The sequence below is a fragment of the Phyllobates terribilis genome, unplaced genomic scaffold, assembly GCF_046119375.1.
Source record: "Phyllobates terribilis strain yellow unplaced genomic scaffold, ASM4611937v1 Scaffold_10__3_contigs__length_209671492, whole genome shotgun sequence".
Classification (NCBI taxonomy): Eukaryota; Metazoa; Chordata; class Amphibia; order Anura; family Dendrobatidae; genus Phyllobates; species Phyllobates terribilis.
This window is the reverse complement of record NW_027362770.1, coordinates 128,141,159-128,154,119: the sequence shown is the minus strand read 5'-3', so window position 1 is coordinate 128,154,119 and position 12,961 is coordinate 128,141,159.

The window sequence follows — 12,961 nt, the reverse complement described above, 5'->3', positions numbered from 1 at the left end:
AGGTCGGGCATAGAGAAAATGGAAGTTTACAAAAAAATATTACAACTATTGTTTAATAGACAATCATCACATGTAGAGTTTGCATGATTTACCTTGCTGGTACTTTATCTAAATTAGAAGCAAATTGTTTGAAGATTACTTCTACCTAAATGGCAGAAAATGCACCTATCTTGGTGATGGATAGGACAGCTTGAGGGGATATGGAGGAGGCTGTTTTTATGATAGGTGTCGTTTAAACATTTTGCTACTAATTTATGGAAAGTATCATATTTTTCTTACTATTGAACTCCCTTTAAATTAAATCACACTCCAGGTTAAATTTCCTGGAGGTATAAATTTGTGGAGGATTTGATAATACTACCTTTAATGATGTAAGGTAGAATAGTGTGGATAGAGATCTAATGTTAGTGTTTCTCTGCAGCAGGTATATTATACTCATATACATTTGCAGCAGGCAATTTATATGCATTCTATGCAGCACACACATAATCACATCACTGCTGAATGCGCAGTACATGCACATTAAGCTCTGCTATGCATGCACGCTGCTCTGCTACATGCATACAAACAGCTCAGTTACACACAGCGGTCTTACATACACACATCTCTGTTACATACATACACACACCTCCGCAGCATACACACAGCTCAGCTACATACAAACACACAACTCTCCTACAGTCACAAACATAGCTTTCCTATCTACACACATCTCTCATATATACACATACAGCTCCACTATGTACACTCAACACTGATATATATATATATATATATATATATATATATATATATATACATATACATATACATGCAAACGCCCATAAAAACAGACATACACGCAACAACTGTATATATTACCACATTTTGAAATTCCGTTCAGGAATGTGACTGATCACATGATGTGAAAGGTCCTTCAGCTAAACAGGAACGTTCAGTTTCCTTACAAGTCCCAGTATCTTTCTCTCCAGTACCACACCGATCAGATAGATCAGTGAAGGGCAAGCACAGAGAGAACAGTTCTCTCATTGATCAGGAAGGATGCTGTCAGCATTCTCCTCATTCTGAATACGCTGCCTCCGGACTGTAAGAATAATACATATTTTAGCAAGTTTTTTCATTGCTAAAAAGTACGTCTTATTGTCTAATAGATACTGGTGTTAAAAATTACATTTGTTTACAATGCATTTTTGCCATGTATGTTATAACGGGTCAAAACCAAGAGTTTTACCATGCTGAGTTTTTTTGTGGTGCCTTTAGGCACTGATAAATTGTCACACTCTTCCTATAATTTTAATATTCTTCCAGTAAACTTTATAAGCCTGACAGCCTTTCTAGAAGACATATTGAGATGCATTTAAGTATTTGGGACCTGTTAAATACGACTGATGGTGCCCAGTTCAGTAGATGTACGGATGTTATAGGTGAAGGCCATGTCATTATGTACTACTACCTATTAAAAAAATGAAGTAGTGTAGGTCGGGCATAGAGAAAATGGAAGTTTACAAAAAAATATTACAACTATTGTTTAATAGACAATCATCACATGTAGAGTTTGCATGATTTACCTTGCTGGTACTTTATCTAAATTAGAAGCAAATTGTTTGAAGATTACTTCTACCTAAATGGCAGAAAATGCACCTATCTTGGTGATGGATAGGACAGCTTGAGGGGATATGGAGGAGGCTGTTTTTATGATAGGTGTCGTTTAAACATTTTGCTACTAATTTATGGAAAGTATCATATTTTTCTTACTATTGAACTCCCTTTAAATTAAATCACACTCCAGGTTAAATTTCCTGGAGGTATAAATTTGTGGAGGATTTGATAATACTACCTTTAATGATGTAAGGTAGAATAGTGTGGATAGAGATCTAATGTTAGTGTTTCTCTGCAGCAGGTATATTATACTCATATACATTTGCAGCAGGCAATTTATATGCATTCTATGCAGCACACACATAATCACATCACTGCTGAATGCACAGTACATGCACATTAAGCTCTGCTATGCATGCACGCTGCTCTGCTACATGCATACAAACAGCTCAGTTACACACAGCGGTCTTACATACACACATCTCTGTTACATACATACACACACCTCCGCAGCATACACACAGCTCAGCTACATACAAACACACAACTCTCCTACAGTCACAAACATAGCTTTCCTATCTACACACATCTCTCATATATACACATACAGCTCCACTATGTACACTCAACACTGATATATATATATATATATATATATATATATATATATATATATATATACATATACATATACATGCAAACGCCCATAAAAACAGACATACACGCAACAACTGTATATATTACCACATTTTGAAATTCCGTTCAGGAATGTGACTGATCACATGATGTGAAAGGTCCTTCAGCTAAACAGGAACGTTCAGTTTCCTTACAAGTCCCAGTATCTTTCTCTCCAGTACCACACCGATCAGATAGATCAGTGAAGGGCAAGCACAGAGAGAACAGTTCTCTCATTGATCAGGAAGGATGCTGTCAGCATTCTCCTCATTCTGAATACGCTGCCTCCGGACTGTAAGAATAATACATATTTTAGCAAGTTTTTTCATTGCTAAAAAGTACGTCTTATTGTCTAATAGATACTGGTGTTAAAAATTACATTTGTTTACAATGCATTTTTGCCATGTATGTTATAACGGGTCAAAACCAAGAGTTTTACCATGCTGAGTTTTTTTGTGGTGCCTTTAGGCACTGATAAATTGTCACACTCTTCCTATAATTTTAATATTCTTCCAGTAAACTTTATAAGCCTGACAGCCTTTCTAGAAGACATATTGAGATGCATTTAAGTATTTGGGACCTGTTAAATACGACTGATGGTGCCCAGTTCAGTAGATGTACGGATGTTATAGGTGAAGGCCATGTCATTATGTACTACTACCTATTAAAAAAATGAAGTAGTGTAGGTCGGGCATAGAGAAAATGGAAGTTTACAAAAAAATATTACAACTATTGTTTAATAGACAATCATCACATGTAGAGTTTGCATGATTTACCTTGCTGGTACTTTATCTAAATTAGAAGCAAATTGTTTGAAGATTACTTCTACCTAAATGGCAGAAAATGCACCTATCTTGGTGATGGATAGGACAGCTTGAGGGGATATGGAGGAGGCTGTTTTTATGATAGGTGTCGTTTAAACATTTTGCTACTAATTTATGGAAAGTATCATATTTTTCTTACTATTGAACTCCCTTTAAATTAAATCACACTCCAGGTTAAATTTCCTGGAGGTATAAATTTGTGGAGGATTTGATAATACTACCTTTAATGATGTAAGGTAGAATAGTGTGGATAGAGATCTAATGTTAGTGTTTCTCTGCAGCAGGTATATTATACTCATATACATTTGCAGCAGGCAATTTATATGCATTCTATGCAGCACACACATAATCACATCACTGCTGAATGCGCAGTACATGCACATTAAGCTCTGCTATGCATGCACGCTGCTCTGCTACATGCATACAAACAGCTCAGTTACACACAGCGGTCTTACATACACACATCTCTGTTACATACATACACACACCTCCGCAGCATACACACAGCTCAGCTACATACAAACACACAACTCTCCTACAGTCACAAACATAGCTTTCCTATCTACACACATCTCTCATATATACACATACAGCTCCACTATGTACACTCAACACTGATATATATATATATATATATATATACATATACATGCAAACGCCCATAAAAACAGACATACACGCAACAACTGTATATATTACCACATTTTGAAATTCCGTTCAGGAATGTGACTGATCACATGATGTGAAAGGTCCTTCAGCTAAACAGGAACGTTCAGTTTCCTTACAAGTCCCAGTATCTTTCTCTCCAGTACCACACCGATCAGATAGATCAGTGAAGGGCAAGCACAGAGAGAACAGTTCTCTCATTGATCAGGAAGGATGCTGTCAGCATTCTCCTCATTCTGAATACGCTGCCTCCGGACTGTAAGAATAATACATATTTTAGCAAGTTTTTTCATTGCTAAAAAGTACGTCTTATTGTCTAATAGATACTGGTGTTAAAAATTACATTTGTTTACAATGCATTTTTGCCATGTATGTTATAACGGGTCAAAACCAAGAGTTTTACCATGCTGAGTTTTTTTGTGGTGCCTTTAGGCACTGATAAATTGTCACACTCTTCCTATAATTTTAATATTCTTCCAGTAAACTTTATAAGCCTGACAGCCTTTCTAGAAGACATATTGAGATGCATTTAAGTATTTGGGACCTGTTAAATACGACTGATGGTGCCCAGTTCAGTAGATGTACGGATGTTATAGGTGAAGGCCATGTCATTATGTACTACTACCTATTAAAAAAATGAAGTAGTGTAGGTCGGGCATAGAGAAAATGGAAGTTTACAAAAAAATATTACAACTATTGTTTAATAGACAATCATCACATGTAGAGTTTGCATGATTTACCTTGCTGGTACTTTATCTAAATTAGAAGCAAATTGTTTGAAGATTACTTCTACCTAAATGGCAGAAAATGCACCTATCTTGGTGATGGATAGGACAGCTTGAGGGGATATGGAGGAGGCTGTTTTTATGATAGGTGTCGTTTAAACATTTTGCTACTAATTTATGGAAAGTATCATATTTTTCTTACTATTGAACTCCCTTTAAATTAAATCACACTCCAGGTTAAATTTCCTGGAGGTATAAATTTGTGGAGGATTTGATAATACTACCTTTAATGATGTAAGGTAGAATAGTGTGGATAGAGATCTAATGTTAGTGTTTCTCTGCAGCAGGTATATTATACTCATATACATTTGCAGCAGGCAATTTATATGCATTCTATGCAGCACACACATAATCACATCACTGCTGAATGCGCAGTACATGCACATTAAGCTCTGCTATGCATGCACGCTGCTCTGCTACATGCATACAAACAGCTCAGTTACACACAGCGGTCTTACATACACACATCTCTGTTACATACATACACACACCTCCGCAGCATACACACAGCTCAGCTACATACAAACACACAACTCTCCTACAGTCACAAACATAGCTTTCCTATCTACACACATCTCTCATATATACACATACAGCTCCACTATGTACACTCAACACTGATATATATATATATATATATATACATATACATGCAAACGCCCATAAAAACAGACATACACGCAACAACTGTATATATTACCACATTTTGAAATTCCGTTCAGGAATGTGACTGATCACATGATGTGAAAGGTCCTTCAGCTAAACAGGAACGTTCAGTTTCCTTACAAGTCCCAGTATCTTTCTCTCCAGTACCACACCGATCAGATAGATCAGTGAAGGGCAAGCACAGAGAGAACAGTTCTCTCATTGATCAGGAAGGATGCTGTCAGCATTCTCCTCATTCTGAATACGCTGCCTCCGGACTGTAAGAATAATACATATTTTAGCAAGTTTTTTCATTGCTAAAAAGTACGTCTTATTGTCTAATAGATACTGGTGTTAAAAATTACATTTGTTTACAATGCATTTTTGCCATGTATGTTATAACGGGTCAAAACCAAGAGTTTTACCATGCTGAGTTTTTTTGTGGTGCCTTTAGGCACTGATAAATTGTCACACTCTTCCTATAATTTTAATATTCTTCCAGTAAACTTTATAAGCCTGACAGCCTTTCTAGAAGACATATTGAGATGCATTTAAGTATTTGGGACCTGTTAAATACGACTGATGGTGCCCAGTTCAGTAGATGTACGGATGTTATAGGTGAAGGCCATGTCATTATGTACTACTACCTATTAAAAAAATGAAGTAGTGTAGGTCGGGCATAGAGAAAATGGAAGTTTACAAAAAAATATTACAACTATTGTTTAATAGACAATCATCACATGTAGAGTTTGCATGATTTACCTTGCTGGTACTTTATCTAAATTAGAAGCAAATTGTTTGAAGATTACTTCTACCTAAATGGCAGAAAATGCACCTATCTTGGTGATGGATAGGACAGCTTGAGGGGATATGGAGGAGGCTGTTTTTATGATAGGTGTCGTTTAAACATTTTGCTACTAATTTATGGAAAGTATCATATTTTTCTTACTATTGAACTCCCTTTAAATTAAATCACACTCCAGGTTAAATTTCCTGGAGGTATAAATTTGTGGAGGATTTGATAATACTACCTTTAATGATGTAAGGTAGAATAGTGTGGATAGAGATCTAATGTTAGTGTTTCTCTGCAGCAGGTATATTATACTCATATACATTTGCAGCAGGCAATTTATATGCATTCTATGCAGCACACACATAATCACATCACTGCTGAATGCGCAGTACATGCACATTAAGCTCTGCTATGCATGCACGCTGCTCTGCTACATGCATACAAACAGCTCAGTTACACACAGCGGTCTTACATACACACATCTCTGTTACATACATACACACACCTCCGCAGCATACACACAGCTCAGCTACATACAAACACACAACTCTCCTACAGTCACAAACATAGCTTTCCTATCTACACACATCTCTCATATATACACATACAGCTCCACTATGTACACTCAACACTGATATATATATATATATATATATACATATACATGCAAACGCCCATAAAAACAGACATACATGCAACAACTGTATATATTACCACATTTTGAAATTCCGTTCAGGAATGTGACTGATCACATGATGTGAAAGGTCCTTCAGCTAAACAGGAACGTTCAGTTTCCTTACAAGTCCCAGTATCTTTCTCTCCAGTACCACACCGATCAGATAGATCAGTGAAGGGCAAGCACAGAGAGAACAGTTCTCTCATTGATCAGGAAGGATGCTGTCAGCATTCTCCTCATTCTGAATACGCTGCCTCCGGACTGTAAGAATAATACATATTTTAGCAAGTTTTTTCATTGCTAAAAAGTACGTCTTATTGTCTAATAGATACTGGTGTTAAAAATTACATTTGTTTACAATGCATTTTTGCCATGTATGTTATAACGGGTCAAAACCAAGAGTTTTACCATGCTGAGTTTTTTTGTGGTGCCTTTAGGCACTGATAAATTGTCACACTCTTCCTATAATTTTAATATTCTTCCAGTAAACTTTATAAGCCTGACAGCCTTTCTAGAAGACATATTGAGATGCATTTAAGTATTTGGGACCTGTTAAATACGACTGATGGTGCCCAGTTCAGTAGATGTACGGATGTTATAGGTGAAGGCCATGTCATTATGTACTACTACCTATTAAAAAAATGAAGTAGTGTAGGTCGGGCATAGAGAAAATGGAAGTTTACAAAAAAATATTACAACTATTGTTTAATAGACAATCATCACATGTAGAGTTTGCATGATTTACCTTGCTGGTACTTTATCTAAATTAGAAGCAAATTGTTTGAAGATTACTTCTACCTAAATGGCAGAAAATGCACCTATCTTGGTGATGGATAGGACAGCTTGAGGGGATATGGAGGAGGCTGTTTTTATGATAGGTGTCGTTTAAACATTTTGCTACTAATTTATGGAAAGTATCATATTTTTCTTACTATTGAACTCCCTTTAAATTAAATCACACTCCAGGTTAAATTTCCTGGAGGTATAAATTTGTGGAGGATTTGATAATACTACCTTTAATGATGTAAGGTAGAATAGTGTGGATAGAGATCTAATGTTAGTGTTTCTCTGCAGCAGGTATATTATACTCATATACATTTGCAGCAGGCAATTTATATGCATTCTATGCAGCACACACATAATCACATCACTGCTGAATGCGCAGTACATGCACATTAAGCTCTGCTATGCATGCACGCTGCTCTGCTACATGCATACAAACAGCTCAGTTACACACAGCGGTCTTACATACACACATCTCTGTTACATACATACACACACCTCCGCAGCATACACACAGCTCAGCTACATACAAACACACAACTCTCCTACAGTCACAAACATAGCTTTCCTATCTACACACATCTCTCATATATACACATACAGCTCCACTATGTACACTCAACACTGATATATATATATATATATATACATATACATGCAAACGCCCATAAAAACAGACATACACGCAACAACTGTATATATTACCACATTTTGAAATTCCGTTCAGGAATGTGACTGATCACATGATGTGAAAGGTCCTTCAGCTAAACAGGAACGTTCAGTTTCCTTACAAGTCCCAGTATCTTTCTCTCCAGTACCACACCGATCAGATAGATCAGTGAAGGGCAAGCACAGAGAGAACAGTTCTCTCATTGATCAGGAAGGATGCTGTCAGCATTCTCCTCATTCTGAATACGCTGCCTCCGGACTGTAAGAATAATACATATTTTAGCAAGTTTTTTCATTGCTAAAAAGTACGTCTTATTGTCTAATAGATACTGGTGTTAAAAATTACATTTGTTTACAATGCATTTTTGCCATGTATGTTATAACGGGTCAAAACCAAGAGTTTTACCATGCTGAGTTTTTTTGTGGTGCCTTTAGGCACTGATAAATTGTCACACTCTTCCTATAATTTTAATATTCTTCCAGTAAACTTTATAAGCCTGACAGCCTTTCTAGAAGACATATTGAGATGCATTTAAGTATTTGGGACCTGTTAAATACGACTGATGGTGCCCAGTTCAGTAGATGTACGGATGTTATAGGTGAAGGCCATGTCATTATGTACTACTACCTATTAAAAAAATGAAGTAGTGTAGGTCGGGCATAGAGAAAATGGAAGTTTACAAAAAAATATTACAACTATTGTTTAATAGACAATCATCACATGTAGAGTTTGCATGATTTACCTTGCTGGTACTTTATCTAAATTAGAAGCAAATTGTTTGAAGATTACTTCTACCTAAATGGCAGAAAATGCACCTATCTTGGTGATGGATAGGACAGCTTGAGGGGATATGGAGGAGGCTGTTTTTATGATAGGTGTCGTTTAAACATTTTGCTACTAATTTATGGAAAGTATCATATTTTTCTTACTATTGAACTCCCTTTAAATTAAATCACACTCCAGGTTAAATTTCCTGGAGGTATAAATTTGTGGAGGATTTGATAATACTACCTTTAATGATGTAAGGTAGAATAGTGTGGATAGAGATCTAATGTTAGTGTTTCTCTGCAGCAGGTATATTATACTCATATACATTTGCAGCAGGCAATTTATATGCATTCTATGCAGCACACACATAATCACATCACTGCTGAATGCGCAGTACATGCACATTAAGCTCTGCTATGCATGCACGCTGCTCTGCTACATGCATACAAACAGCTCAGTTACACACAGCGGTCTTACATACACACATCTCTGTTACATACATACACACACCTCCGCAGCATACACACAGCTCAGCTACATACAAACACACAACTCTCCTACAGTCACAAACATAGCTTTCCTATCTACACACATCTCTCATATATACACATACAGCTCCACTATGTACACTCAACACTGATATATATATATATATATATATATATATATATATATATATACATATACATATACATGCAAACGCCCATAAAAACAGACATACACGCAACAACTGTATATATTACCACATTTTGAAATTCCGTTCAGGAATGTGACTGATCACATGATGTGAAAGGTCCTTCAGCTAAACAGGAACGTTCAGTTTCCTTACAAGTCCCAGTATCTTTCTCTCCAGTACCACACCGATCAGATAGATCAGTGAAGGGCAAGCACAGAGAGAACAGTTCTCTCATTGATCAGGAAGGATGCTGTCAGCATTCTCCTCATTCTGAATACGCTGCCTCCGGACTGTAAGAATAATACATATTTTAGCAAGTTTTTTCATTGCTAAAAAGTACGTCTTATTGTCTAATAGATACTGGTGTTAAAAATTACATTTGTTTACAATGCATTTTTGCCATGTATGTTATAACGGGTCAAAACCAAGAGTTTTACCATGCTGAGTTTTTTTGTGGTGCCTTTAGGCACTGATAAATTGTCACACTCTTCCTATAATTTTAATATTCTTCCAGTAAACTTTATAAGCCTGACAGCCTTTCTAGAAGACATATTGAGATGCATTTAAGTATTTGGGACCTGTTAAATACGACTGATGGTGCCCAGTTCAGTAGATGTACGGATGTTATAGGTGAAGGCCATGTCATTATGTACTACTACCTATTAAAAAAATGAAGTAGTGTAGGTCGGGCATAGAGAAAATGGAAGTTTACAAAAAAATATTACAACTATTGTTTAATAGACAATCATCACATGTAGAGTTTGCATGATTTACCTTGCTGGTACTTTATCTAAATTAGAAGCAAATTGTTTGAAGATTACTTCTACCTAAATGGCAGAAAATGCACCTATCTTGGTGATGGATAGGACAGCTTGAGGGGATATGGAGGAGGCTGTTTTTATGATAGGTGTCGTTTAAACATTTTGCTACTAATTTATGGAAAGTATCATATTTTTCTTACTATTGAACTCCCTTTAAATTAAATCACACTCCAGGTTAAATTTCCTGGAGGTATAAATTTGTGGAGGATTTGATAATACTACCTTTAATGATGTAAGGTAGAATAGTGTGGATAGAGATCTAATGTTAGTGTTTCTCTGCAGCAGGTATATTATACTCATATACATTTGCAGCAGGCAATTTATATGCATTCTATGCAGCACACACATAATCACATCACTGCTGAATGCGCAGTACATGCACATTAAGCTCTGCTATGCATGCACGCTGCTCTGCTACATGCATACAAACAGCTCAGTTACACACAGCGGTCTTACATACACACATCTCTGTTACATACATACACACACCTCCGCAGCATACACACAGCTCAGCTACATACAAACACACAACTCTCCTACAGTCACAAACATAGCTTTCCTATCTACACACATCTCTCATATATACACATACAGCTCCACTATGTACACTCAACACTGATATATATATATATATATATATACATATACATGCAAACGCCCATAAAAACAGACATACACGCAACAACTGTATATATTACCACATTTTGAAATTCCGTTCAGGAATGTGACTGATCACATGATGTGAAAGGTCCTTCAGCTAAACAGGAACGTTCAGTTTCCTTACAAGTCCCAGTATCTTTCTCTCCAGTACCACACCGATCAGATAGATCAGTGAAGGGCAAGCACAGAGAGAACAGTTCTCTCATTGATCAGGAAGGATGCTGTCAGCATTCTCCTCATTCTGAATACGCTGCCTCCGGACTGTAAGAATAATACATATTTTAGCAAGTTTTTTCATTGCTAAAAAGTACGTCTTATTGTCTAATAGATACTGGTGTTAAAAATTACATTTGTTTACAATGCATTTTTGCCATGTATGTTATAACGGGTCAAAACCAAGAGTTTTACCATGCTGAGTTTTTTTGTGGTGCCTTTAGGCACTGATAAATTGTCACACTCTTCCTATAATTTTAATATTCTTCCAGTAAACTTTATAAGCCTGACAGCCTTTCTAGAAGACATATTGAGATGCATTTAAGTATTTGGGACCTGTTAAATACGACTGATGGTGCCCAGTTCAGTAGATGTACGGATGTTATAGGTGAAGGCCATGTCATTATGTACTACTACCTATTAAAAAAATGAAGTAGTGTAGGTCGGGCATAGAGAAAATGGAAGTTTACAAAAAAATATTACAACTATTGTTTAATAGACAATCATCACATGTAGAGTTTGCATGATTTACCTTGCTGGTACTTTATCTAAATTAGAAGCAAATTGTTTGAAGATTACTTCTACCTAAATGGCAGAAAATGCACCTATCTTGGTGATGGATAGGACAGCTTGAGGGGATATGGAGGAGGCTGTTTTTATGATAGGTGTCGTTTAAACATTTTGCTACTAATTTATGGAAAGTATCATATTTTTCTTACTATTGAACTCCCTTTAAATTAAATCACACTCCAGGTTAAATTTCCTGGAGGTATAAATTTGTGGAGGATTTGATAATACTACCTTTAATGATGTAAGGTAGAATAGTGTGGATAGAGATCTAATGTTAGTGTTTCTCTGCAGCAGGTATATTATACTCATATACATTTGCAGCAGGCAATTTATATGCATTCTATGCAGCACACACATAATCACATCACTGCTGAATGCGCAGTACATGCACATTAAGCTCTGCTATGCATGCACGCTGCTCTGCTACATGCATACAAACAGCTCAGTTACACACAGCGGTCTTACATACACACATCTCTGTTACATACATACACACACCTCCGCAGCATACACACAGCTCAGCTACATACAAACACACAACTCTCCTACAGTCACAAACATAGCTTTCCTATCTACACACATCTCTCATATATACACATACAGCTCCACTATGTACACTCAACACTGATATATATATATATATATATATACATATACATGCAAACGCCCATAAAAACAGACATACACGCAACAACTGTATATATTACCACATTTTGAAATTCCGTTCAGGAATGTGACTGATCACATGATGTGAAAGGTCCTTCAGCTAAACAGGAACGTTCAGTTTCCTTACAAGTCCCAGTATCTTTCTCTCCAGTACCACACCGATCAGATAGATCAGTGAAGGGCAAGCACAGAGAGAACAGTTCTCTCATTGATCAGGAAGGATGCTGTCAGCATTCTCCTCATTCTGAATACGCTGCCTCCGGACTGTAAGAATAATACATATTTTAGCAAGTTTTTTCATTGCTAAAAAGTACGTCTTATTGTCTAATAGATACTGGTGTTAAAAATTACATTTGTTTACAATGCATTTTTGCCATGTATGTTATAACGGGTCAAAACCAAGAGTTTTACCATGCTGAGTTTTTTTGTGGTGCCTTTAGGCACTGATAAATTGTCACACTCTTCCTATAA